Genomic DNA, 3,118 nt, shown 5'->3' with positions numbered 1-3,118 from the left:
ATGCAATTCAGACTCAAAAATTGCATTTAGTTCTCAAAGCCAATTTAGTCTCCCTTAACTGGAACAGTTTTTCAGGTTTTGTCTTATCCTTAATAATATATATATATATATAATATATATATATATATTTTTTTTGTGTGTGTGGTACGCGGGCCTCTCACTGTTGTGGCCTCTCCCGTTGCGGAGCACAGGCTCCGGACGCGCAGGCTCAGCGGCCATGGCTCAAGGGCCCAGCCGCCCCGCAGCATGTGGGATCCTCCCGGACTGGGGCACGAACCCGTGTCCCCTGCATCGGCAGGCGGACTCTCAACCACTTCGCCACCAGGGAAGCCCTATCCTTAATATTTTTGACGTATACAAGCCAGTTATTTTTATTTTATTTTAGTTTTTATTATTATTTTTTGCGGTACGCAGGTCTCTCACTGCTGTGGCCTCTCCCGTTGCGGAGCACAGGCTCTGGACGCGCAGGCTCAGCGGCCATGGCTCACGGGCCCAGCCGCTCCGCGGCATGTGGGATCCTCCGGGACCGGGGCACAAACCCGTGTCCCCTGCATCGGCAGGCGGACTCAACCACTGCGGCACCAGGGAAGCCCTATCCTTAATATTTTTGACGTACACAAGCCAGTTATTTTTTAAATGTCTCTCAATTTTGGATTTATCTGTGTGTTTCTTGATGGAATAGTTTTAAATATACATATTACATGTGCATTGCAAAGAATTCAGAGAAGTCTTTCAAGTAGAAATAAAAATTGCCTCTTTTCCAACCCCTTCACCGTAAATAATTGTTGTTAACAATTTGATTCTTCGAACTTTCTAGTTCAAAATGTTGCTTAAAAATAATTGCTTTATTTGAGTATGCATTGCTAAAAGTTTAAAAACATTTACTTTCATAGGTGGCTGAAGTAACATCAGCATGTTAAAATTAATAATAGTTCCTTAATATTATCTAACACCCAGTCCATATTCAGTTTCCCATAATTGTTCCAGAAATGCCCTTGAGGGTTCATTTGTCCATACCAAGATTCAGTCCAGAATCAGACATTTGTAACTGGTTGCTATGTCCTCTAACTCTCTTTCATCCTGAAGATTCCATAAGGTTGAATGGTAAGAAACAGTATGGTAAGAAAGCACTAACCTTTAATGTTGAGCTTGGGGGTCTGTCAAGAAGAAATATTTGGCTGAAGTTCCAAGGGATCAGAGGTCATTCCTATGGCAGCAGTGAGAGAGTCCTCACCGCTGTGGACCAGGACAGGTGACTCAGGACCTGGCTTTTCAGGTACATCACCTCTCTATGCTTTGATTTTCTCTTTTGCAAAGCAAATAAGAGAGTACCTAGTCCCAGGGTTTTGTGAAAAGAAAAAAAAAAACAACTAATCATTGATCAAATAGAAAGTATTAAATACAAATATATTTGCTATAAGAAATTACATCTAAAGCAGACAAGGGGAAAACTCAAGCCACAAGGAATTAGATAATGAATATTCAACTCACACAAAGGAAGAAAAGTCTATAGTCTGAAGATATTTCTTTTGACTTATTTTTCAATTTTTTTCTTCCAGCGTTTTCTTTTTCATATCATAGTGGCAGTAGGTGAGACCAGATAAGTTAATGGAACACAATGGAGCAACATTATATTTATGGACCTGGTGTAGTGGGAGTGAACTGACAGCTATGACACGGGAGAACAAACACTGAACAATGTTTCACAAACCTTCTTTCATGTCAGCAAATGCTGTGGCTATTACTTTTAAAGGAGACTTCAGTTTGCTTTGAGATTTATTCTATGACTTTATTACCTAGAGAAAGGAATCGTTTGTTTACTACTCCTTTGGTTGTAAGCATGTTAAAAAGTCGAAAAATGAGACATAATTAATGATAACTTATGGATATTTGTACTAGGTTGAATAGTGTCCCCCCAAATTTATATTCACCCAGAACATCGGAAGGTGACCTTATTTGGAAGTAAGGTCTTTGCAGATGTAATTAATCAGATTAAAGTGAGGTCTTTCTGGATTAGGGTGGGCCCTAATCCAATGACTGATATCATTACTGGAAGAGGAAATTTGGATGCAGACACACTGAGCAAAAGCCATGTGATGATGGAGGCAGAGATTGTTGTGATGTGTCTTCAAGCCAAGGAGTACCAAGGACGGCTGGCAGATCTCCCAGAAGTTAGGAAGCAGCAAGGAAGGATCCTCCCTTAGAGCCTACAGAAAAAGCATGCCCTGGGGACACCTTGATTTTGGACTTCTGGTCTCCCAGAACTGTGAGAGAATAAATTTCTGTTGTTCTAAGTTTTCCAAGTTTGTCGCCATTTGCCACAATGGCCCCAGAAAACTAAGACAGCCCTGAGGTGTCATGCTGCTGGGCTTTGGAGAGCTGATTCATTATAACCAAAATTCGCCAACTGCTTTATAAACTCAAATTTCAACTTATTAATCTCCAGTGGGAAATAGCTGGCAGGATAACAAGCATTCTCTTGGGGAACACCAACCTGGTATATGGGCCTAAATTATAAATCAGGAAGGAGAAGGAGAAATTAATATTTATCCAGCATCTGATATGGTTCAGGCACCGTATGTGTCACAAATAAAGTTACAACTGTGATACGTGTCATAAATAGTTACAACTGTGCTTTGAAGAGAGGTATACTGTGGACATGAAGGAGATCAAAGAAAGTGAAGCTGAGGAAAGGATCTGGAGGAAGAATAGGAATTAACAAGGGGAAGGGGATACAGGAGGACGGCAGGTACAAAAGGCTTCTGTGTTCAAGGAACTGAAAGAAGGGCCAGGGGTGGGGGGTTGGCTTGTACAGTGTGAGGCGGGGGGGGGAAAGTAAGGCGTGATACGTGCAAGGGCTCCCAGATGGGCTTCAGGCTCATGTCTTTCTCCTAAGGACGATGAGGAGGTGTTAAGGTTTGCTATACAAAGGAGTGACCTGATGAGATTTGCATTCTCAAAAAGATGACTCTGACAGCAGTTGGGGTACAGGTTGGAGGGAAGGGGAGAGCGTGATGCCAGCAAAGGGTCCAGGGATTAGGACTGGATAAACCACACTCAGCAGACGCTCTGTGAGACCCTATGAGAGTGAGCAAGAGGCCAGGCCCCTTTTCCCCCA

This window comes from Delphinapterus leucas, chromosome 18 (assembly GCF_059928025.1).
Source record: "Delphinapterus leucas isolate spDelLeu-1000000601 "Yukka" chromosome 18, BTC_Dleu_Yukka2, whole genome shotgun sequence".
Lineage (NCBI taxonomy): Eukaryota > Metazoa > Chordata > Mammalia > Artiodactyla > Monodontidae > Delphinapterus > Delphinapterus leucas.
This window is presented reverse-complemented; position numbering follows the sequence as displayed.